The sequence below is a fragment of the Ambystoma mexicanum genome, chromosome 4p (genome assembly GCF_040938575.1).
Source record: "Ambystoma mexicanum isolate Mex_15411 chromosome 4p, UKY_AmexF1_1, whole genome shotgun sequence".
NCBI lineage: Eukaryota > Metazoa > Chordata > Amphibia > Caudata > Ambystomatidae > Ambystoma > Ambystoma mexicanum.
In genome coordinates this window covers 1,078,845,288-1,078,870,914 of record NC_090927.1, presented here as the reverse complement: position 1 = coordinate 1,078,870,914, position 25,627 = coordinate 1,078,845,288, and positions in this window count along the sequence as shown.

Genomic DNA, 25,627 nt, shown 5'->3' with positions numbered 1-25,627 from the left:
GCCCTTACGGGCACAGCCCTATGTCCTATGCAGCCCCTCTGGTGCAGCCACCCACACAACTTAGGGTTAGGATCTGTGCTCTTCCATGTAGGCCTGGCCACCTAGGCCCCAGAAAGTGTCACAGCCTGTTTTTGAAACCTTAGTGATGGTGGCCTAGGTGAAGATGATCTTGGTGGAATATTGATGCCTTTTTCCTCCCAGAAGCCACCCCGGGAGCATATTAAAATGAAGGGGTGTGCCTGCTCAGCTGCCCTCTCTTTAACCTCTCTGCCTTAGTGACATTAGTTCTGGGCTCTCCAGGCGAATGTGTCCATCCGGGAGAGAGCTAGGAATAGGACGTCTCTTTCTGCAGGTACAGTGGGGAAGACTCAGAGAGCTGCATGCCTGAGACATCTTACCTTGTCCCTCGCTCATTGTTGTGTTCCCTAACTTCTAACTCTCTGCCAGGCCAGGCCCTGTTTCTTTTACTGCCAACCCCCCTGACCCCTCGTCTTCGACCGACTTCCCGCTCTATTATGCCTTCTCCTTTTTTGCTCTCTTCTATGGCCCTTTGAAAAGGAATGCAGGCCGAGCTAAGCCTCATGAAGGAAATCTACCAACAAAAGATGCACTCTTCACTTATGGGTTGAGCTGTGAGACGAGTAAGAAGGGCCGAAGGGGTGATTGGGTTGTTCAGCTGGGAGGCACCAGAGGCGTAGCCAGTATTGCCTACCAAATGGGGGCCGAAGCTAATGTAGTTGGGCCCACTGCACTGACAAAAATATCTGTAAATGACCACACAGCGCTGCTGATTGGGTATTTGCAGAATTTGGGTGGGCCTTGCCCCTCAAGCCCTACCCTGCCTCTGCTCTCACCCCCAGGGCAAAGTGTGGGAAAGGCTCGCTGCAGCAAGAGTCTTTCAAATCTTTCACTTTTGAGAACAGAGTGTTTACATTTAAAAATCATGAACAAGCAGCAATAAGAAGGCATGCAGTAACCTAGGACAGGAGACTGCCCTGTGCATATCAATACACCCCAATGAGAAAGGCAAAGATTTAACTGACCTGCTTAGCTATTAGTGGCTCACACATCTCAATGATTATCATCTCTGCGTGAAGCAAAACATCCTCTGAATTGGGGTGAAAGACAGATCTAATGTGCCAAAGGAAGGCAACATTGAAATTCAGTTTCTTGCTCTCTGAGGAAGGAGGGTCGACAGCCCAATGGGTTAATGCACCTCCTGCAGCCTCCTATGTGTTGCCTGCAGGCGACACATTCAGTGCTGGTGAGATGCTGATACAGGTTGGCTTGCTATGCAGGGGCCGGTGGTCACCTCACAGCGACTCGACAAGGTGTCCTGTTTGAGTCCCAGTGCAAATATCGTATCAACCATGACCCGTAGATTACACTTTTTCCCCCTTGTATTTTCCCCTCAGTTGGGGCCAGAGAGACAAGCTTTTGTATGGGTGTTCCCAAGGCCAGAGTGCAGAAAACAAAGGCACAACTGTTAGTAGGAATGCAGGTATTGAAGGGGCATTAACTGTTGGCTGATCGCGCAGGGCAATGCATACCTATTTTCAATTAAAAAAAAAAAAAACACATTTTTTAAATGCCCAGGAGGTTCCAGACATTGGATTAGAACTCTGGTCCCCAGCATCACAAGACCAAGCGCTTAGCAGTTGAGCCACTGATGGCTGTGCTCATGAGAGCTGCTTTTGGGCGTATATATCTTTCTTCTGCACGCCCCTGTGAGCATACCCATTTGCATTGTGAAATATGTTCACTGGAGAAAATGAGGATAGAACATCTGGCTCCCCGCTCCCCGCTCCACCAAATACCAGCTAACTGCAGTGGCCTAGAGGTTAAGTGCTTGCCTTACAGCGCTGGGGGCCTGGGTTCGAGTCCTGCTTTCGGCACATAAACGCAATAGTGGGTGCCCACTCTCCTTCTAAAAGGTTCAGTGGGTATGAAAAGAGTTCCTTGGTAAAGGGAGAGTGGAAGAAAGCGAGAGGTGGGACTGAGGAAGTGCAGGGTAAAGGAGGAGGCGGGGCAGGCTAAAAGGGGAGGTAGGGCTGATTGAATGAGTCCCTGTGGAGAGAAGATGGGGCTGGGTGAGTGGGGGTAGGTCTAGGGAGGGTGGCAGAGAGGTGGGACTGTGGAAGTGCAAGGTAAGGAGGAGGAGGGGGAGGTAGAACTGGATGAAAAAAAAAATGTCAGCCCATGCTCTGGTCCCTTTTTCCTTCTCAATGCACCCTTCCCCCCACATTAGGGCCCTCCTACACACACCCCTCTATAATGCAGGGCCCTCCTCCACCATCACACTATCACTAGGGCCCCCCCTTTATCCTACATCCTAGGGCCCCCCCTTTATCCTACATCCCCAGGCCTACCTACCCCCACTCACTCAGCCCCACCTCCTCTCCACAAAGACCCGTTCATCCAGCCCTACCTCCCCCGCCTCCTCCTTCACCCTGCACTTCCACAGTCCCGCCTCTCTGCTTTCTTCCACCCTCTACCAGTGAACTCTTTTCATACCCACTGAACCTTCTGCTTTCTTCCACCCTCTACCAGTGAACTCTTTTCATACCCACTGAACCTTTTAGAAGGAGTGCTGGCACCCACTATTCCGTTTATGTGCCGAAAGCAGGATTCGAACCCAGACCCCCAGCGCTGTAACGCAAGCACTTAACCTCTAGGCCACTGCAGTAAGCTGGTATTTGGTGGAGCGGGGGGCCAGATGTTCTGTCCACATTTTCTTCAGTGAACATGTTTCACAATGCAAATGGGTATGCTCACAGGACCATGCAGAAGAATGATAAATACGCCCAAAAGGTGCTCTCAGAAAAACAGCCACCAGAGGCTCAAGCAGGTAAGTGCTTGGTCTTGGAATGCTGGGGGCCTGAGTTCTAATCCAATGTCTGGAATCTCTGGGCATGTTTTTTAAAAAAAATTGTAAAAAGTTTTTTTATTGAAAATGGGTATGCATTGCCGGCGCGATCAGCCAACAATTAATGCCCCTTCAATACCTGCATTCCTACTAACAGTTGTGCCTTTTTTTCCTGCACTCTGGCCTTCGTAACACCCATACAAAAGCTTGTCCCTCTGGCCCCAACAGACTGGAAAAAAAGCAGGGGTAAAAGTGTAATCTACAGGTCATGGTGTATTTGATAATTGCACTGGGACTCAAACAGGACACCTTCTCGAGGCGCTGTGAGGCGACCACCGGCCCCTGCATAGCAAGCCAACCTGTATCAGCATCTCACCAGCAGCTGAACGTGTCGCCTGCAGGTTACACATAGGAGGCTGCAGTAGGTCCATTAACCCATTGGGCTGTCGACCCTCCTTCCTCAGAGAGCAGGAAACTGAATTTCCATGTTGCCTTCCTTTGGCACATTAGATCTATCTTTCACCCCAATTCAGAGCATGTGTTGCTTCACGGAGAGCTGATAATCATTGTGAGTTGTGAGCCACTAAAAGCTAAGCAGGTCAGTTAAATCTTTGCCTTTGTCATTGAAGTGTATTGATATGTGCAGGTGAGTCTTCTGTCCTGTGCTACTGTTTGTTTTCTTATTGCTGCTTGGTCATGATTCTTAAATGTAAACACTCTGCTCTCAAAAGTGAAAGCTTTGAAAGACTCTTGATATAACAAGCCTTTCCCACTCTTTGCCCTGGGGGTGAGAGGGCTGCTTTCTGCCTTTAACTTCCTCAATGTTGGGGTGTCTGGCTCCACCACTGACAACCAGGGGTAAATCCTGGAGGGAAACGGGCAGAGGTCTGCGCCCTGCGTCCTCCACGCGTCCTTAACGCTCCCAAACGCGACCACAGCCCTTACGGGCACAGCCCTATGTCCTATGCAGCCCCTCTGGTGCAGCCACCCACACAACTTAGGGTTAGGATCTGTGCTCTTCCATGTAGGCCTGGCCACCTAGGCCCCAGAAAGTGTCACAGCCTGTTTTTGAAACCTTAGTGATGGTGGCCTAGGTGAAGATGATCTTGGTGGAATATTGATGCCTTTTTCCTCCCAGAAGCCACCCCGGGAGCATATTAAAATGAAGGGGTGTGCCTGCTCAGCTGCCCTCTCTTTAACCTCTCTGCCTTAGTGACATTAGTTCTGGGCTCTCCAGGCGAATGTGTCCATCCGGGAGAGAGCTAGGAATAGGACGTCTCTTTCTGCAGGTACAGTGGGGAAGACTCAGAGAGCTGCATGCCTGAGACATCTTACCTTGTCCCTCGCTCATTGTTGTGTTCCCTAACTTCTAACTCTCTGCCAGGCCAGGCCCTGTTTCTTTTACTGCCAACCCCCCTGACCCCTCGTCTTCGACCGACTTCCCGCTCTATTATGCCTTCTCCTTTTTTGCTCTCTTCTATGGCCCTTTGAAAAGGAATGCAGGCCGAGCTAAGCCTCATGAAGGAAATCTACCAACAAAAGATGCACTCTTCACTTATGGGTTGAGCTGTGAGACGAGTAAGAAGGGCCGAAGGGGTGATTGGGTTGTTCAGCTGGGAGGCACCAGAGGCGTAGCCAGTATTGCCTACCAAATGGGGGCCGAAGCTAATGTAGTTGGGCCCACTGCACTGACAAAAATATCTGTAAATGACCACACAGCGCTGCTGATTGGGTATTTGCAGAATTTGGGTGGGCCTTGCCCCTCAAGCCCTACCCTGCCTCTGCTCTCACCCCCAGGGCAAAGTGTGGGAAAGGCTCGCTGCAGCAAGAGTCTTTCAAATCTTTCACTTTTGAGAACAGAGTGTTTACATTTAAAAATCATGAACAAGCAGCAATAAGAAGGCATGCAGTAACCTAGGACAGGAGACTGCCCTGTGCATATCAATACACCCCAATGAGAAAGGCAAAGATTTAACTGACCTGCTTAGCTATTAGTGGCTCACACATCTCAATGATTATCATCTCTGCGTGAAGCAAAACATCCTCTGAATTGGGGTGAAAGACAGATCTAATGTGCCAAAGGAAGGCAACATTGAAATTCAGTTTCTTGCTCTCTGAGGAAGGAGGGTCGACAGCCCAATGGGTTAATGCACCTCCTGCAGCCTCCTATGTGTTGCCTGCAGGCGACACATTCAGTGCTGGTGAGATGCTGATACAGGTTGGCTTGCTATGCAGGGGCCGGTGGTCACCTCACAGCGACTCGACAAGGTGTCCTGTTTGAGTCCCAGTGCAAATATCGTATCAACCATGACCCGTAGATTACACTTTTTCCCCCTTGTATTTTCCCCTCAGTTGGGGCCAGAGAGACAAGCTTTTGTATGGGTGTTCCCAAGGCCAGAGTGCAGAAAACAAAGGCACAACTGTTAGTAGGAATGCAGGTATTGAAGGGGCATTAACTGTTGGCTGATCGCGCAGGGCAATGCATACCTATTTTCAATTAAAAAAAAAAAAACCACATTTTTTAAATGCCCAGGAGGTTCCAGACATTGGATTAGAACTCTGGTCCCCAGCATCACAAGACCAAGCGCTTAGCAGTTGAGCCACTGATGGCTGTGCTCATGAGAGCTGCTTTTGGGCGTATATATCTTTCTTCTGCACGCCCCTGTGAGCATACCCATTTGCATTGTGAAATATGTTCACTGGAGAAAATGAGGATAGAACATCTGGCTCCCCGCTCCCCGCTCCACCAAATACCAGCTAACTGCAGTGGCCTAGAGGTTAAGTGCTTGCCTTACAGCGCTGGGGGCCTGGGTTCGAGTCCTGCTTTCGGCACATAAACGCAATAGTGGGTGCCCACTCTCCTTCTAAAAGGTTCAGTGGGTATGAAAAGAGTTCCTTGGTAAAGGGAGAGTGGAAGAAAGCGAGAGGTGGGACTGAGGAAGTGCAGGGTAAAGGAGGAGGCGGGGCAGGCTAAAAGGGGAGGTAGGGCTGATTGAATGAGTCCCTGTGGAGAGAAGATGGGGCTGGGTGAGTGGGGGTAGGTCTAGGGAGGGTGGCAGAGAGGTGGGACCGTGGAAGTGCAGGGTAAGGAGGAGGAGGGGGAGGTAGAACTGGATGAAAAAAAAAATGTCAGCCCATGCTCTGGTCCCTTTTTCCTTCTCAATGCACCCTTCCCCCCACATTAGGGCCCTCCTACACACCCCCCTCTATAATGCAGGGCCCTCCTCCACCATCACACTATCACTAGGGCCCCCCCTTTATCCTACATCCTAGGGCCCCCCCTTTATCCTACATCCCCAGGCCTACCTACCCCCACTCACTCAGCCCCACCTCCTCTCCACAAAGACCCGTTCATCCAGCCCTACCTCCCCCACCTCCTCCTTCACCCTGCACTTCCACAGTCCCGCCTCTCTGCTTTCTTCCACCCTCTACCAGTGAACTCTTTTCATACCCACTGAACCTTCTGCTTTCTTCCACCCTCTACCAGTGAACTCTTTTCATACCCACTGAACCTTTTAGAAGGAGTGCTGGCACCCACTATTCCGTTTATGTGCCAAAAGCAGGATTCGAACCCAGACCCCCAGCGCTGTAACGCAAGCACTTAACCTCTAGGCCACTGCAGTTAGCTGGTATTTGGTGGAGCGGGGGGCCAGATGTTCTGTCCACATTTTCTTCAGTGAACATGTTTCACAATGCAAATGGGTATGCTCACAGGACCATGCAGAAGAATGATAAATACGCCCAAAAGGTGCTCTCAGAAAAACAGCCACCAGAGGCTCAAGCAGGTAAGTGCTTGGTCTTGGAATGCTGGGGGCCTGAGTTCTAATCCAATGTCTGGAATCTCTGGGCATGTTTTTTAAAAAAAATTGTAAAAAGTTTTTTTATTGAAAATGGGTATGCATTGCCGGCGCGATCAGCCAACAATTAATGCCCCTTCAATACCTGCATTCCTACTAACAGTTGTGCCTTTTTTTCCTGCACTCTGGCCTTCGTAACACCCATACAAAAGCTTGTCCCTCTGGCCCCAACAGACTGGAAAAAAAGCAGGGGTAAAAGTGTAATCTACAGGTCATGGTGTATTTGATAATTGCACTGGGACTCAAACAGGACACCTTCTCGAGGCGCTGTGAGGCGACCACCGGCCCCTGCATAGCAAGCCAACCTGTATCAGCATCTCACCAGCAGCTGAACGTGTCGCCTGCAGGTTACACATAGGAGGCTGCAGTAGGTCCATTAACCCATTGGGCTGTCGACCCTCCTTCCTCAGAGAGCAGGAAACTGAATTTCCATGTTGCCTTCCTTTGGCACATTAGATCTATCTTTCACCCCAATTCAGAGCATGTGTTGCTTCACGGAGAGCTGATAATCATTGTGAGTTGTGAGCCACTAAAAGCTAAGCAGGTCAGTTAAATCTTTGCCTTTGTCATTGAAGTGTATTGATATGTGCAGGTGAGTCTTCTGTCCTGTGCTACTGTTTGTTTTCTTATTGCTGCTTGGTCATGATTCTTAAATGTAAACACTCTGCTCTCAAAAGTGAAAGCTTTGAAAGACTCTTGATATAACAAGCCTTTCCCACTCTTTGCCCTGGGGGTGAGAGGGCTGCTTTCTGCCTTTAACTTCCTCAATGTTGGGGTGTCTGGCTCCACCACTGACAACCAGGGGTAAATCCTGGAGGGAAACAGGCAGAGGTCTGCGCCCTGCGTCCTCCACGCGTCCCTAACGCTCCCAAACGCGACCACAGCCCTTACGGGCACAGCCCTATGTCCTATGCAGCCCCTCTGGTGCAGCCACCCACACAACTTAGGGTTAGGATCTGTGCTCTTCCATGTAGGCCTGGCCACCTAGGCCCCAGAAAGTGTCACAGCCTGTTTTTGAAACCTTAGTGATGGTGGCCTAGGTGAAGATGATCTTGGTGGAATATTGATGCCTTTTTCCTCCCAGAAGCCACCCCGGGAGCATATTAAAATGAAGGGGTGTGCCTGCTCAGCTGCCCTCTCTTTAACCTCTCTGCCTTAGTGACATTAGTTCTGGGCTCTCCAGGCGAATGTGTCCATCCGGGAGAGAGCTAGGAATAGGACGTCTCTTTCTGCAGGTACAGTGGGGAAGACTCAGAGAGCTGCATGCCTGAGACATCTTTCCTTGTCCCTCGCTCATTGTTGTGTTCCCTAACTTCTAACTCTCTGCCAGGCCAGGCCCTGTTTCTTTTACTGCCAACCCCCCTGACCCCTCGTCTTCGACCGACTTCCCGCTCTATTATGCCTTCTCCTTTTTTGCTCTCTTCTATGGCCCTTTGAAAAGGAATGCAGGCCGAGCTAAGCCTCATGAAGGAAATCTACCAACAAAAGATGCACTCTTCACTTATGGGTTGAGCTGTGAGACGAGTAAGAAGGGCCGAAGGGGTGATTGGGTTGTTCAGCTGGGAGGCACCAGAGGCGTAGCCAGTATTGCCTACCAAATGGGGGCCGAAGCTAATGTAGTTGGGCCCACTGCACTGACAAAAATATCTGTAAATGACCACACAGCGCTGCTGATTGGGTATTTGCAGAATTTGGGTGGGCCTTGCCCCTCAAGCCCTACCCTGCCTCTGCTCTCACCCCCAGGGCAAAGTGTGGGAAAGGCTCGCTGCAGCAAGAGTCTTTCAAATCTTTCACTTTTGAGAACAGAGTGTTTACATTTAAAAATCATGAACAAGCAGCAATAAGAAGGCATGCAGTAACCTAGGACAGGAGACTGCCCTGTGCATATCAATACACCCCAATGAGAAAGGCAAAGATTTAACTGACCTGCTTAGCTATTAGTGGCTCACACATCTCAATGATTATCATCTCTGCGTGAAGCAAAACATCCTCTGAATTGGGGTGAAAGACAGATCTAATGTGCCAAAGGAAGGCAACATTGAAATTCAGTTTCTTGCTCTCTGAGGAAGGAGGGTCGACAGCCCAATGGGTTAATGCACCTCCTGCAGCCTCCTATGTGTTGCCTGCAGGCGACACATTCAGTGCTGGTGAGATGCTGATACAGGTTGGCTTGCTATGCAGGGGCCGGTGGTCACCTCACAGCGACTCGACAAGGTGTCCTGTTTGAGTCCCAGTGCAAATATCGTATCAACCATGACCCGTAGATTACACTTTTTCCCCCTTGTATTTTCCCCTCAGTTGGGGCCAGAGAGACAAGCTTTTGTATGGGTGTTCCCAAGGCCAGAGTGCAGAAAACAAAGGCACAACTGTTAGTAGGAATGCAGGTATTGAAGGGGCATTAACTGTTGGCTGATCGCGCAGGGCAATGCATACCTATTTTCAATTAAAAAAAAAAAAACACATTTTTTAAATGCCCAGGAGGTTCCAGACATTGGATTAGAACTCTGGTCCCCAGCATCACAAGACCAAGCGCTTAGCAGTTGAGCCACTGATGGCTGTGCTCATGAGAGCTGCTTTTGGGCGTATATATCTTTCTTCTGCACGCCCCTGTGAGCATACCCATTTGCATTGTGAAATATGTTCACTGGAGAAAATGAGGATAGAACATCTGGCTCCCCGCTCCCCGCTCCCCGCTCCACCAAATACCAGCTAACTGCAGTGGCCTAGAGGTTAAGTGCTTGCCTTACAGCGCTGGGGGCCTGGGTTCGAGTCCTGCTTTCGGCACATAAACGCAATAGTGGGTGCCCACTCTCCTTCTAAAAGGTTCAGTGGGTATGAAAAGAGTTCCTTGGTAAAGGGAGAGTGGAAGAAAGCGAGAGGTGGGACTGAGGAAGTGCAGGGTAAAGGAGGAGGCGGGGCAGGCTAAAAGGGGAGGTAGGGCTGATTGAATGAGTCCCTGTGGAGAGAAGATGGGGCTGGGTGAGTGGGGGTAGGTCTAGGGAGGGTGGCAGAGAGGGGGGACTGTGGAAGTGCAGGGTAAGGAGGAGGAGGGGGAGGTAGAACTGGATGAAAAAAAAAATGTCAGCCCATGCTCTGGTCCCTTTTTCCTTCTCAATGCACCCTTCCCCCCACATTAGGGCCCTCCTACACACCCCCCTCTATAATGCAGGGCCCTCCTCCACCATCACACTATCACTAGGGCCCCCCCTTTATCCTACATCCTAGGGCCCCCCCTTTATCCTACATCCCCAGGCCTACCTACCCCCACTCACTCAGCCCCACCTCCTCTCCACAAAGACCCGTTCATCCAGCCCTACCTCCCCCGCCTCCTCCTTCACCCTGCACTTCCACAGTCCCGCCTCTCTGCTTTCTTCCACCCTCTACCAGTGAACTCTTTTCATACCCACTGAACCTTCTGCTTTCTTCCACCCTCTACCAGTGAACTCTTTTCATACCCACTGAACCTTTTAGAAGGAGTGCTGGCACCCACTATTCCGTTTATGTGCCGAAAGCAGGATTCGAACCCAGACCCCCAGCGCTGTAACGCAAGCACTTAACCTCTAGGCCACTGCAGTAAGCTGGTATTTGGTGGAGCGGGGGGCCAGATGTTCTGTCCACATTTTCTTCAGTGAACATGTTTCACAATGCAAATGGGTATGCTCACAGGACCATGCAGAAGAATGATAAATACGCCCAAAAGGTGCTCTCAGAAAAACAGCCACCAGAGGCTCAAGCAGGTAAGTGCTTGGTCTTGGAATGCTGGGGGCCTGAGTTCTAATCCAATGTCTGGAATCTCTGGGCATGTTTTTTAAAAAAAATTGTAAAAAGTTTTTTTATTGAAAATGGGTATGCATTGCCGGCGCGATCAGCCAACAATTAATGCCCCTTCAATACCTGCATTCCTACTAACAGTTGTGCCTTTTTTTCCTGCACTCTGGCCTTCGTAACACCCATACAAAAGCTTGTCCCTCTGGCCCCAACAGACTGGAAAAAAAGCAGGGGTAAAAGTGTAATCTACAGGTCATGGTGTATTTGATAATTGCACTGGGACTCAAACAGGACACCTTCTCGAGGCGCTGTGAGGCGACCACCGGCCCCTGCATAGCAAGCCAACCTGTATCAGCATCTCACCAGCAGCTGAACGTGTCGCCTGCAGGTTACACATAGGAGGCTGCAGTAGGTCCATTAACCCATTGGGCTGTCGACCCTCCTTCCTCAGAGAGCAGGAAACTGAATTTCCATGTTGCCTTCCTTTGGCACATTAGATCTATCTTTCACCCCAATTCAGAGCATGTGTTGCTTCACGGAGAGCTGATAATCATTGTGAGTTGTGAGCCACTAAAAGCTAAGCAGGTCAGTTAAATCTTTGCCTTTGTCATTGAAGTGTATTGATATGTGCAGGTGAGTCTTCTGTCCTGTGCTACTGTTTGTTTTCTTATTGCTGCTTGGTCATGATTCTTAAATGTAAACACTCTGCTCTCAAAAGTGAAAGCTTTGAAAGACTCTTGATATAACAAGCCTTTCCCACTCTTTGCCCTGGGGGTGAGAGGGCTGCTTTCTGCCTTTAACTTCCTCAATGTTGGGGTGTCTGGCTCCACCACTGACAACCAGGGGTAAATCCTGGAGGGAAACGGGCAGAGGTCTGCGCCCTGCGTCCTCCACGCGTCCTTAACGCTCCCAAACGCGACCACAGCCCTTACGGGCACAGCCCTATGTCCTATGCAGCCCCTCTGGTGCAGCCACCCACACAACTTAGGGTTAGGATCTGTGCTCTTCCATGTAGGCCTGGCCACCTAGGCCCCAGAAAGTGTCACAGCCTGTTTTTGAAACCTTAGTGATGGTGGCCTAGGTGAAGATGATCTTGGTGGAATATTGATGCCTTTTTCCTCCCAGAAGCCACCCCGGGAGCATATTAAAATGAAGGGGTGTGCCTGCTCAGCTGCCCTCTCTTTAACCTCTCTGCCTTAGTGACATTAGTTCTGGGCTCTCCAGGCGAATGTGTCCATCCGGGAGAGAGCTAGGAATAGGACGTCTCTTTCTGCAGGTACAGTGGGGAAGACTCAGAGAGCTGCATGCCTGAGACATCTTACCTTGTCCCTCGCTCATTGTTGTGTTCCCTAACTTCTAACTCTCTGCCAGGCCAGGCCCTGTTTCTTTTACTGCCAACCCCCCTGACCCCTCGTCTTCGACCGACTTCCCGCTCTATTATGCCTTCTCCTTTTTTGCTCTCTTCTATGGCCCTTTGAAAAGGAATGCAGGCCGAGCTAAGCCTCATGAAGGAAATCTACCAACAAAAGATGCACTCTTCACTTATGGGTTGAGCTGTGAGACGAGTAAGAAGGGCCGAAGGGGTGATTGGGTTGTTCAGCTGGGAGGCACCAGAGGCGTAGCCAGTATTGCCTACCAAATGGGGGCCGAAGCTAATGTAGTTGGGCCCACTGCACTGACAAAAATATCTGTAAATGACCACACAGCGCTGCTGATTGGGTATTTGCAGAATTTGGGTGGGCCTTGCCCCTCAAGCCCTACCCTGCCTCTGCTCTCACCCCCAGGGCAAAGTGTGGGAAAGGCTCGCTGCAGCAAGAGTCTTTCAAATCTTTCACTTTTGAGAACAGAGTGTTTACATTTAAAAATCATGAACAAGCAGCAATAAGAAGGCATGCAGTAACCTAGGACAGGAGACTGCCCTGTGCATATCAATACACCCCAATGAGAAAGGCAAAGATTTAACTGACCTGCTTAGCTATTAGTGGCTCACACATCTCAATGATTATCATCTCTGCGTGAAGCAAAACATCCTCTGAATTGGGGTGAAAGACAGATCTAATGTGCCAAAGGAAGGCAACATTGAAATTCAGTTTCTTGCTCTCTGAGGAAGGAGGGTCGACAGCCCAATGGGTTAATGCACCTCCTGCAGCCTCCTATGTGTTGCCTGCAGGCGACACATTCAGTGCTGGTGAGATGCTGATACAGGTTGGCTTGCTATGCAGGGGCCGGTGGTCACCTCACAGCGACTCGACAAGGTGTCCTGTTTGAGTCCCAGTGCAAATATCGTATCAACCATGACCCGTAGATTACACTTTTTCCCCCTTGTATTTTCCCCTCAGTTGGGGCCAGAGAGACAAGCTTTTGTATGGGTGTTCCCAAGGCCAGAGTGCAGAAAACAAAGGCACAACTGTTAGTAGGAATGCAGGTATTGAAGGGGCATTAACTGTTGGCTGATCGCGCAGGGCAATGCATACCTATTTTCAATTAAAAAAAAAAAAAACACATTTTTTAAATGCCCAGGAGGTTCCAGACATTGGATTAGAATTCTGGTCCCCAGCATCACAAGACCAAGCGCTTAGCAGTTGAGCCACTGATGGCTGTGCTCATGAGAGCTGCTTTTGGGCGTATATATCTTTCTTCTGCACGCCCCTGTGAGCATACCCATTTGCATTGTGAAATATGTTCACTGGAGAAAATGAGGATAGAACATCTGGCTCCCCGCTCCCCGCTCCACCAAATACCAGCTAACTGCAGTGGCCTAGAGGTTAAGTGCTTGCCTTACAGCGCTGGGGGCCTGGGTTCGAGTCCTGCTTTCGGCACATAAACGCAATAGTGGGTGCCCACTCTCCTTCTAAAAGGTTCAGTGGGTATGAAAAGAGTTCCTTGGTAAAGGGAGAGTGGAAGAAAGCGAGAGGTGGGACTGAGGAAGTGCAGGGTAAAGGAGGAGGCGGGGCAGGCTAAAAGGGGAGGTAGGGCTGATTGAATGAGTCCCTGTGGAGAGAAGATGGGGCTGGGTGAGTGGGGGTAGGTCTAGGGAGGGTGGCAGAGAGGTGGGACTGTGGAAGTGCAAGGTAAGGAGGAGGAGGGGGAGGTAGAACTGGATGAAAAAAAAAATGTCAGCCCATGCTCTGGTCCCTTTTTCCTTCTCAATGCACCCTTCCCCCCACATTAGGGCCCTCCTACACACACCCCTCTATAATGCAGGGCCCTCCTCCACCATCACACTATCACTAGGGCCCCCCCTTTATCCTACATCCTAGGGCCCCCCCTTTATCCTACATCCCCAGGCCTACCTACCCCCACTCACTCAGCCCCACCTCCTCTCCACAAAGACCCGTTCATCCAGCCCTACCTCCCCCGCCTCCTCCTTCACCCTGCACTTCCACAGTCCCGCCTCTCTGCTTTCTTCCACCCTCTACCAGTGAACTCTTTTCATACCCACTGAACCTTCTGCTTTCTTCCACCCTCTACCAGTGAACTCTTTTCATACCCACTGAACCTTTTAGAAGGAGTGCTGGCACCCACTATTCCGTTTATGTGCCGAAAGCAGGATTCGAACCCAGACCCCCAGCGCTGTAACGCAAGCACTTAACCTCTAGGCCACTGCAGTAAGCTGGTATTTGGTGGAGCGGGGGGCCAGATGTTCTGTCCACATTTTCTTCAGTGAACATGTTTCACAATGCAAATGGGTATGCTCACAGGACCATGCAGAAGAATGATAAATACGCCCAAAAGGTGCTCTCAGAAAAACAGCCACCAGAGGCTCAAGCAGGTAAGTGCTTGGTCTTGGAATGCTGGGGGCCTGAGTTCTAATCCAATGTCTGGAATCTCTGGGCATGTTTTTTAAAAAAAATTGTAAAAAGTTTTTTTATTGAAAATGGGTATGCATTGCCGGCGCGATCAGCCAACAATTAATGCCCCTTCAATACCTGCATTCCTACTAACAGTTGTGCCTTTTTTTCCTGCACTCTGGCCTTCGTAACACCCATACAAAAGCTTGTCCCTCTGGCCCCAACAGACTGGAAAAAAAGCAGGGGTAAAAGTGTAATCTACAGGTCATGGTGTATTTGATAATTGCACTGGGACTCAAACAGGACACCTTCTCGAGGCGCTGTGAGGCGACCACCGGCCCCTGCATAGCAAGCCAACCTGTATCAGCATCTCACCAGCAGCTGAACGTGTCGCCTGCAGGTTACACATAGGAGGCTGCAGTAGGTCCATTAACCCATTGGGCTGTCGACCCTCCTTCCTCAGAGAGCAGGAAACTGAATTTCCATGTTGCCTTCCTTTGGCACATTAGATCTATCTTTCACCCCAATTCAGAGCATGTGTTGCTTCACGGAGAGCTGATAATCATTGTGAGTTGTGAGCCACTAAAAGCTAAGCAGGTCAGTTAAATCTTTGCCTTTGTCATTGAAGTGTATTGATATGTGCAGGTGAGTCTTCTGTCCTGTGCTACTGTTTGTTTTCTTATTGCTGCTTGGTCATGATTCTTAAATGTAAACACTCTGCTCTCAAAAGTGAAAGCTTTGAAAGACTCTTGATATAACAAGCCTTTCCCACTCTTTGCCCTGGGGGTGAGAGGGCTGCTTTCTGCCTTTAACTTCCTCAATGTTGGGGTGTCTGGCTCCACCACTGACAACCAGGGGTAAATCCTGGAGGGAAACGGGCAGAGGTCTGCGCCCTGCGTCCTCCACGCGTCCTTAACGCTCCCAAACGCGACCACAGCCCTTACGGGCACAGCCCTATGTCCTATGCAGCCCCTCTGGTGCAGCCACCCACACAACTTAGGGTTAGGATCTGTGCTCTTCCATGTAGGCCTGGCCACCTAGGCCCCAGAAAGTGTCACAGCCTGTTTTTGAAACCTTAGTGATGGTGGCCTAGGTGAAGATGATCTTGGTGGAATATTGATGCCTTTTTCCTCCCAGAAGCCACCCCGGGAGCATATTAAAATGAAGGGGTGTGCCTGCTCAGCTGCCCTCTCTTTAACCTCTCTGCCTTAGTGACATTAGTTCTGGGCTCTCCAGGCGAATGTGTCCATCCGGGAGAGAGCTAGGAATAGGACGTCTCTTTCTGCAGGTACAGTGGGGAAGACTCAGAGAGCTGCATGCCTGAGACATCTTACCTTGTCCCTCGCTCATTGTTGTGTTCCCTAACTTCTAACTCTCTGCCAGGCCAGGCCCTGTTTCTTTTACTGCCAACCCCCCTGACCCCTCGTCTTCGACCGACTTCCCGCTCTATTATGCCTTCTCCTTTTTTGCTCTCTTCTATGGCCCTTTGAAAAGGAATGCAGGCCGAGCTAAGCCTCATGAAGGAAATCTACCAACAAAAGATGCACTCTTCACTTATGGGTTGAGCTGTGAGACGAGTAAGAAGGGCCGAAGGGGTGATTGGGTTGTTCAGCTGGGAGGCACCAGAGGCGTAGCCAGTATTGCCTACCAAATGGGGGCCGAAGCTAATGTAGTTGGGCCCACTGCACTGACAAAAATATCTGTAAATGACCACACAGCGCTGCTGATTGGGTATTTGCAGAATTTGGGTGGGCCTTGCCCCTCAAGCCCTACCCTGCCTCTGCTCTCACCCCCAGGGCAAAGTGTGGGAAAGGCTCGCTGCAGCAAGAGTCTTTCAAATCTTTCACTTTTGAGAACAGAGTGTTTACATTTAAAAATCATGAACAAGCAGCAATAAGAAGGCATGCAGTAACCTAGGACAGGAGACTGCCCTGTGCATATCAATACACCCCAATGAGAAAGGCAAAGATTTAACTGACCTGCTTAGCTATTAGTGGCTCACACATCTCAATGATTATCATCTCTGCGTGAAGCAAAACATCCTCTGAATTGGGGTGAAAGACAGATCTAATGTGCCAAAGGAAGGCAACATTGAAATTCAGTTTCTTGCTCTCTGAGGAAGGAGGGTCGACAGCCCAATGGGTTAATGCACCTCCTGCAGCCTCCTATGTGTTGCCTGCAGGCGACACATTCAGTGCTGGTGAGATGCTGATACAGGTTGGCTTGCTATGCAGGGGCCGGTGGTCACCTCACAGCGACTCGACAAGGTGTCCTGTTTGAGTCCCAGTGCAAATATCGTATCAACCATGACCCGTAGATTACACTTTTTCCCCCTTGTATTTTCCCCTCAGTTGGGGCCAGAGAGACAAGCTTTTGTATGGGTGTTCCCAAGGCCAGAGTGCAGAAAACAAAGGCACAACTGTTAGTAGGAATGCAGGTATTGAAGGGGCATTAACTGTTGGCTGATCGCGCAGGGCAATGCATACCTATTTTCAATTAAAAAAAAAAAAACCACATTTTTTAAATGCCCAGGAGGTTCCAGACATTGGATTAGAACTCTGGTCCCCAGCATCACAAGACCAAGCGCTTAGCAGTTGAGCCACTGATGGCTGTGCTCATGAGAGCTGCTTTTGGGCGTATATATCTTTCTTCTGCACGCCCCTGTGAGCATACCCATTTGCATTGTGAAATATGTTCACTGGAGAAAATGAGGATAGAACATCTGGCTCCCCGCTCCCCGCTCCACCAAATACCAGCTAACTGCAGTGGCCTAGAGGTTAAGTGCTTGCCTTACAGCGCTGGGGGCCTGGGTTCGAGTCCTGCTTTCGGCACATAAACGCAATAGTGGGTGCCCACTCTCCTTCTAAAAGGTTCAGTGGGTATGAAAAGAGTTCCTTGGTAAAGGGAGAGTGGAAGAAAGCGAGAGGTGGGACTGAGGAAGTGCAGGGTAAAGGAGGAGGCGGGGCAGGCTAAAAGGGGAGGTAGGGCTGATTGAATGAGTCCCTGTGGAGAGAAGATGGGGCTGGGTGAGTGGGGGTAGGTCTAGGGAGGGTGGCAGAGAGGTGGGACCGTGGAAGTGCAGGGTAAGGAGGAGGAGGGGGAGGTAGAACTGGATGAAAAAAAAAATGTCAGCCCATGCTCTGGTCCCTTTTTCCTTCTCAATGCACCCTTCCCCCCACATTAGGGCCCTCCTACACACCCCCCTCTATAATGCAGGGCCCTCCTCCACCATCACACTATCACTAGGGCCCCCCCTTTATCCTACATCCTAGGGCCCCCCCTTTATCCTACATCCCCAGGCCTACCTACCCCCACTCACTCAGCCCCACCTCCTCTCCACAAAGACCCGTTCATCCAGCCCTACCTCCCCCACCTCCTCCTTCACCCTGCACTTCCACAGTCCCGCCTCTCTGCTTTCTTCCACCCTCTACCAGTGAACTCTTTTCATACCCACTGAACCTTCTGCTTTCTTCCACCCTCTACCAGTGAACTCTTTTCATACCCACTGAACCTTTTAGAAGGAGTGCTGGCACCCACTATTCCGTTTATGTGCCAAAAGCAGGATTCGAACCCAGACCCCCAGCGCTGTAACGCAAGCACTTAACCTCTAGGCCACTGCAGTTAGCTGGTATTTGGTGGAGCGGGGGGCCAGATGTTCTGTCCACATTTTCTTCAGTGAACATGTTTCACAATGCAAATGGGTATGCTCACAGGACCATGCAGAAGAATGATAAATACGCCCAAAAGGTGCTCTCAGAAAAACAGCCACCAGAGGCTCAAGCAGGTAAGTGCTTGGTCTTGGAATGCTGGGGGCCTGAGTTCTAATCCAATGTCTGGAATCTCTGGGCATGTTTTTTAAAAAAAATTGTAAAAAGTTTTTTTATTGAAAATGGGTATGCATTGCCGGCGCGATCAGCCAACAATTAATGCCCCTTCAATACCTGCATTCCTACTAACAGTTGTGCCTTTTTTTCCTGCACTCTGGCCTTCGTAACACCCATACAAAAGCTTGTCCCTCTGGCCCCAACAGACTGGAAAAAAAGCAGGGGTAAAAGTGTAATCTACAGGTCATGGTGTATTTGATAATTGCACTGGGACTCAAACAGGACACCTTCTCGAGGCGCTGTGAGGCGACCACCGGCCCCTGCATAGCAAGCCAACCTGTATCAGCATCTCACCAGCAGCTGAACGTGTCGCCTGCAGGTTACACATAGGAGGCTGCAGTAGGTCCATTAACCCATTGGGCTGTCGACCCTCCTTCCTCAGAGAGCAGGAAACTGAATTTCCATGTTGCCTTCCTTTGGCACATTAGATCTATCTTTCACCCCAATTCAGAGCATGTGTTGCTTCACGGAGAGCTGATAATCATTGTGAGTTGTGAGCCACTAAAAGCTAAGCAGGTCAGTTAAATCTTTGCCTTTGTCATTGAAGTGTATTGATATGTGCAGGTGAGTCTTCTGTCCTGTGCTACTGTTTGTTTTCTTATTGCTGCTTGGTCATGATTCTTAAATGTAAACACTCTGCTCTCAAAAGTGAAAGCTTTGAAAGACTCTTGATATAACAAGCCTTTCCCACTCTTTGCCCTGGGGGTGAGAGGGCTGCTTTCTGCCTTTAACTTCCTCAATGTTGGGGTGTCTGGCTCCACCACTGACAACCAGGGGTAAATCCTGGAGGGAAACAGGCAGAGGTCTGCGCCCTGCGTCCTCCACGCGTCCCTAACGCTCCCAAACGCGACCACAGCCCTTACGGGCACAGCCCTATGTCCTATGCAGCCCCTCTGGTGCAGCCACCCACACAACTTAGGGTTAGGATCTGTGCTCTTCCATGTAGGCCTGGCCACCTAGGCCCCAGAAAGTGTCACAGCCTGTTTTTGAAACCTTAGTGATGGTGGCCTAGGTGAAGATGATCTTGGTGGAATATTGATGCCTTTTTCCTCCCAGAAGCCACCCCGGGAGCATATTAAAATGAAGGGGTGTGCCTGCTCAGCTGCCCTCTCTTTAACCTCTCTGCCTTAGTGACATTAGTTCTGGGCTCTCCAGGCGAATGTGTCCATCCGGGAGAGAGCTAGGAATAGGACGTCTCTTTCTGCAGGTACAGTGGGGAAGACTCAGAGAGCTGCATGCCTGAGACATCTTTCCTTGTCCCTCGCTCATTGTTGTGTTCCCTAACTTCTAACTCTCTGCCAGGCCAGGCCCTGTTTCTTTTACTGCCAACCCCCCTGACCCCTCGTCTTCGACCGACTTCCCGCTCTATTATGCCTTCTCCTTTTTTGCTCTCTTCTATGGCCCTTTGAAAAGGAATGCAGGCCGAGCTAAGCCTCATGAAGGAAATCTACCAACAAAAGATGCACTCTTCACTTATGGGTTGAGCTGTGAGACGAGTAAGAAGGGCCGAAGGGGTGATTGGGTTGTTCAGCTGGGAGGCACCAGAGGCGTAGCCAGTATTGCCTACCAAATGGGGGCCGAAGCTAATGTAGTTGGGCCCACTGCACTGACAAAAATATCTGTAAATGACCACACAGCGCTGCTGATTGGGTATTTGCAGAATTTGGGTGGGCCTTGCCCCTCAAGCCCTACCCTGCCTCTGCTCTCACCCCCAGGGCAAAGTGTGGGAAAGGCTCGCTGCAGCAAGAGTCTTTCAAATCTTTCACTTTTGAGAACAGAGTGTTTACATTTAAAAATCATGAACAAGCAGCAATAAGAAGGCATGCAGTAACCTAGGACAGGAGACTGCCCTGTGCATATCAATACACCCCAATGAGAAAGGCAAAGATTTAACTGACCTGCTTAGCTATTAGTGGCTCACACATCTCAATGATTATCATCTCTGCGTGAAGCAAAACATCCTCTGAATTGGGGTGAAAGACAGATCTAATGTGCCAAAGGAAGGCAACATTGAAATTCAGTTTCTTGCTCTCTGAGGAAGGAGGGTCGACAGCCCAATGGGTTAATGCACCTCCTGCAGCCTCCTATGTGTTGCCTGCAGGCGACACATTCAGTGCTGGTGAGATGCTGATACAGGTTGGCTTGCTATGCAGGGGCCGGTGGTCACCTCACAGCGACTCGACAAGGTGTCCTGTTTGAGTCCCAGTGCAAATATCGTATCAACCATGACCCGTAGATTACACTTTTTCCCCCTTGTATTTTCCCCTCAGTTGGGGCCAGAGAGACAAGCTTTTGTATGGGTGTTCCCAAGGCCAGAGTGCAGAAAACAAAGGCACAACTGTTAGTAGGAATGCAGGTATTGAAGGGGCATTAACTGTTGGCTGATCGCGCAGGGCAATGCATACCTATTTTCAATTAAAAAAAAAAAAACACATTTTTTAAATGCCCAGGAGGTTCCAGACATTGGATTAGAACTCTGGTCCCCAGCATCACAAGACCAAGCGCTTAGCAGTTGAGCCACTGATGGCTGTGCTCATGAGAGCTGCTTTTGGGCGTATATATCTTTCTTCTGCACGCCCCTGTGAGCATACCCATTTGCATTGTGAAATATGTTCACTGGAGAAAATGAGGATAGAACATCTGGCTCCCCGCTCCCCGCTCCCCGCTCCACCAAATACCAGCTAACTGCAGTGGCCTAGAGGTTAAGTGCTTGCCTTACAGCGCTGGGGGCCTGGGTTCGAGTCCTGCTTTCGGCACATAAACGCAATAGTGGGTGCCCACTCTCCTTCTAAAAGGTTCAGTGGGTATGAAAAGAGTTCCTTGGTAAAGGGAGAGTGGAAGAAAGCGAGAGGTGGGACTGAGGAAGTGCAGGGTAAAGGAGGAGGCGGGGCAGGCTAAAAGGGGAGGTAGGGCTGATTGAATGAGTCCCTGTGGAGAGAAGATGGGGCTGGGTGAGTGGGGGTAGGTCTAGGGAGGGTGGCAGAGAGGGGGGACTGTGGAAGTGCAGGGTAAGGAGGAGGAGGGGGAGGTAGAACTGGATGAAAAAAAAAATGTCAGCCCATGCTCTGGTCCCTTTTTCCTTCTCAATGCACCCTTCCCCCCACATTAGGGCCCTCCTACACACCCCCCTCTATAATGCAGGGCCCTCCTCCACCATCACACTATCACTAGGGCCCCCCCTTTATCCTACATCCTAGGGCCCCCCCTTTATCCTACATCCCCAGGCCTACCTACCCCCACTCACTCAGCCCCACCTCCTCTCCACAAAGACCCGTTCATCCAGCCCTACCTCCCCCGCCTCCTCCTTCACCCTGCACTTCCACAGTCCCGCCTCTCTGCTTTCTTCCACCCTCTACCAGTGAACTCTTTTCATACCCACTGAACCTTCTGCTTTCTTCCACCCTCTACCAGTGAACTCTTTTCATACCCACTGAACCTTTTAGGAGGAGTGCTGGCACCCACTATTCCGTTTATGTGCCGAAAGCAGGATTCGAACCCAGACCCCCAGCGCTGTAACGCAAGCACTTAACCTCTAGGCCACTGCAGTAAGCTGGTATTTGGTGGAGCGGGGGGCCAGATGTTCTGTCCACATTTTCTTCAGTGAACATGTTTCACAATGCAAATGGGTATGCTCACAGGACCATGCAGAAGAATGATAAATACGCCCAAAAGGTGCTCTCAGAAAAACAGCCACCAGAGGCTCAAGCAGGTAAGTGCTTGGTCTTGGAATGCTGGGGGCCTGAGTTCTAATCCAATGTCTGGAATCTCTGGGCATGTTTTTTAAAAAAAATTGTAAAAAGTTTTTTTATTGAAAATGGGTATGCATTGCCGGCGCGATCAGCCAACAATTAATGCCCCTTCAATACCTGCATTCCTACTAACAGTTGTGCCTTTTTTTCCTGCACTCTGGCCTTCGTAACACCCATACAAAAGCTTGTCCCTCTGGCCCCAACAGACTGGAAAAAAAGCAGGGGTAAAAGTGTAATCTACAGGTCATGGTGTATTTGATAATTGCACTGGGACTCAAACAGGACACCTTCTCGAGGCGCTGTGAGGCGACCACCGGCCCCTGCATAGCAAGCCAACCTGTATCAGCATCTCACCAGCAGCTGAACGTGTCGCCTGCAGGTTACACATAGGAGGCTGCAGTAGGTCCATTAACCCATTGGGCTGTCGACCCTCCTTCCTCAGAGAGCAGGAAACTGAATTTCCATGTTGCCTTCCTTTGGCACATTAGATCTATCTTTCACCCCAATTCAGAGCATGTGTTGCTTCACGGAGAGCTGATAATCATTGTGAGTTGTGAGCCACTAAAAGCTAAGCAGGTCAGTTAAATCTTTGCCTTTGTCATTGAAGTGTATTGATATGTGCAGGTGAGTCTTCTGTCCTGTGCTACTGTTTGTTTTCTTATTGCTGCTTGGTCATGATTCTTAAATGTAAACACTCTGCTCTCAAAAGTGAAAGCTTTGAAAGACTCTTGATATAACAAGCCTTTCCCACTCTTTGCCCTGGGGGTGAGAGGGCTGCTTTCTGCCTTTAACTTCCTCAATGTTGGGGTGTCTGGCTCCACCACTGACAACCAGGGGTAAATCCTGGAGGGAAACGGGCAGAGGTCTGCGCCCTGCGTCCTCCACGCGTCCCTAACGCTCCCAAACGCGACCACAGCCCTTACGGGCACAGCCCTATGTCCTATGCAGCCCCTCTGGTGCAGCCACCCACACAACTTAGGGTTAGGATCTGTGCTCTTCCATGTAGGCCTGGCCACCTAGGCCCCAGAAAGTGTCACAGCCTGTTTTTGAAACCTTAGTGATGGTGGCCTAGGTGAAGATGATCTTGGTGGAATATTGATGCCTTTTTCCTCCCAGAAGCCACCCCGGGAGCATATTAAAATGAAGGGGTGTGCCTGCTCAGCTGCCCTCTCTTTAACCTCTCTGCCTTAGTGACATTAGTTCTGGGCTCTCCAGGCGAATGTGTCCATCCGGGAGAGAGCTAGGAATAGGACGTCTCTTTCTGCAGGTACAGTGGGGAAGACTCAGAGAGCTGCATGCCTGAGACATCTTTCCTTGTCCCTCGCTCATTGTTGTGTTCCCTAACTTCTAACTCTCTGCCAGGCCAGGCCCTGTTTCTTTTACTGCCAACCCCCCTGACCCCTCGTCTTCGACCGACTTCCCGCTCTATTATGCCTTCTCCTTTTTTGCTCTCTTCTATGGCCCTTTGAAAAGGAATGCAGGCCGAGCTAAGCCTCATGAAGGAAATCTACCAACAAAAGATGCACTCTTCACTTATGGGTTGAGCTGTGAGACGAGTAAGAAGGGCCGAAGGGGTGATTGGGTTGTTCAGCTGGGAGGCACCAGAGGCGTAGCCAGTATTGCCTACCAAATGGGGGCCGAAGCTAATGTAGTTGGGCCCACTGCACTGACAAAAATATCTGTAAATGACCACACAGCGCTGCTGATTGGGTATTTGCAGAATTTGGGTGGGCCTTGCCCCTCAAGCCCTACCCTGCCTCTGCTCTCACCCCCAGGGCAAAGTGTGGGAAAGGCTCGCTGCAGCAAGAGTCTTTCAAATCTTTCACTTTTGAGAACAGAGTGTTTACATTTAAAAATCATGAACAAGCAGCAATAAGAAGGCATGCAGTAACCTAGGACAGGAGACTGCCCTGTGCATATCAATACACCCCAATGAGAAAGGCAAAGATTTAACTGACCTGCTTAGCTATTAGTGGCTCACACATCTCAATGATTATCATCTCTGCGTGAAGCAAAACATCCTCTGAATTGGGGTGAAAGACAGATCTAATGTGCCAAAGGAAGGCAACATTGAAATTCAGTTTCTTGCTCTCTGAGGAAGGAGGGTCGACAGCCCAATGGGTTAATGCACCTCCTGCAGCCTCCTATGTGTTGCCTGCAGGCGACACATTCAGTGCTGGTGAGATGCTGATACAGGTTGGCTTGCTATGCAGGGGCCGGTGGTCACCTCACAGCGACTCGACAAGGTGTCCTGTTTGAGTCCCAGTGCAAATATCGTATCAACCATGACCCGTAGATTACACTTTTTCCCCCTTGTATTTTCCCCTCAGTTGGGGCCAGAGAGACAAGCTTTTGTATGGGTGTTCCCAAGGCCAGAGTGCAGAAAACAAAGGCACAACTGTTAGTAGGAATGCAGGTATTGAAGGGGCATTAACTGTTGGCTGATCGCGCAGGGCAATGCATACCTATTTTCAATTAAAAAAAAAAAAAACACATTTTTTAAATGCCCAGGAGGTTCCAGACATTGGATTAGAACTCTGGTCCCCAGCATCACAAGACCAAGCGCTTAGCAGTTGAGCCACTGATGGCTGTGCTCATGAGAGCTGCTTTTGGGCGTATATATCTTTCTTCTGCACGTCCCTGTGAGCATACCCATTTGCATTGTGAAATATGTTCACTGGAGAAAATGAGGATAGAACATCTGGCTCCCCGCTCCCCGCTCCCCGCTCCACCAAATACCAGCTAACTGCAGTGGCCTAGAGGTTAAGTGCTTGCCTTACAGCGCTGGGGGCCTTGGTTCGAGTCCTGCTTTCGGCACATAAACGCAATAGTGGGTGCCCACTCTCCTTCTAAAAGGTTCAGTGGGTATGAAAAGAGTTCCTTGGTAAAGGGAGAGTGGAAGAAAGCGAGAGGTGGGACTGAGGAAGTGCAGGGTAAAGGAGGAGGCGGGGCAGGCTAAAAGGGGAGGTAGGGCTGATTGAATGAGTCCCTGTGGAGAGAAGATGGGGCTGGGTGAGTGGGGGTAGGTCTAGGGAGGGTGGCAGAGAGGGGGGACTGTGGAAGTGCAGGGTAAGGAGGAGGAGGGGGAGGTAGAACTGGATGAAAAAAAAAATGTCAGCCCATGCTCTGGTCCCTTTTTCCTTCTCAATGCACCCTTCCCCCCACATTAGGGCCCTCCTACACACCCCCCTCTATAATGCAGGGCCCTCCTCCACCATCACACTATCACTAGGGCCCCCCCTTTATCCTACATCCTAGGGCCCCCCCTTTATCCTACATCCCCAGGCCTACCTACCCCCACTCACTCAGCCCCACCTCCTCTCCACAAAGACCCGTTCATCCAGCCCTACCTCCCCCACCTCCTCCTTCACCCTGCACTTCCACAGTCCCGCCTCTCTGCTTTCTTCCACCCTCTACCAGTGAACTCTTTTCATACCCACTGAACCTTCTGCTTTCTTCCACCCTCTACCAGTGAACTCTTTTCATACCCACTGAACCTTTTAGAAGGAGTGCTGGCACCCACTATTCCGTTTATGTGCCGAAAGCAGGATTCGAACCCAGACCCCCAGCGCTGTAACGCAAGCACTTAACCTCTAGGCCACTGCAGTAAGCTGGTATTTGGTGGAGCGGGGGGCCAGATGTTCTGTCCACATTTTCTTCAGTGAACATGTTTCACAATGCAAATGGGTATGCTCACAGGACCATGCAGAAG